This window comes from Lipotes vexillifer, unplaced genomic scaffold (genome assembly GCF_000442215.2).
Source record: "Lipotes vexillifer unplaced genomic scaffold, Lipotes_vexillifer_v1.1 scaffold238, whole genome shotgun sequence".
NCBI lineage: Eukaryota > Metazoa > Chordata > Mammalia > Artiodactyla > Lipotidae > Lipotes > Lipotes vexillifer.
In genome coordinates, this window is record NW_006785665.1 from 1,273,856 (window position 1) to 1,274,359 (window position 504).

Sequence of the window (504 nt, forward strand, 5' to 3'; positions counted from 1 at the left end):
ATGACACAGAAATGTTGTGAACTATTATGCAATCATTAAAATGAATGGGGCCAATCCTTGTGTACTGAAGTGGAAGGAGTCCCAAGATATATTGTTATGTAAAAGGTAGTAAAGTGCAGAACGGTGAAAATGAGATGCTACAATTTGTGTAAAGGAAATAGATAGCTCTGCATTTGCTTGAAAATTATATAGAGAGAATATTACTAGAAGAATACATACAAATTGGTAAATTTTTGCCTCTAAGAAGAAAATTGGGGTGGCAAGGGATAGGGAGGGGTAACATGAGATGACTTTTCACTAAATTATCTTTTTGACTTTCTAAATTTTGTATCATATACACATATTCATTACATATACAAAAATCAAGCTGAATTTTTTTAAATGGCATCTACAACTCGTGGGGATCTTGAGATGCTCTGACTCTTTCCTGGTCTATGAAGGCTGAAGTTCTCTCCCCTGAGGGCTAAGGAGCCAAGGAGCAGTTGCCACCATAATTCTTGGAAG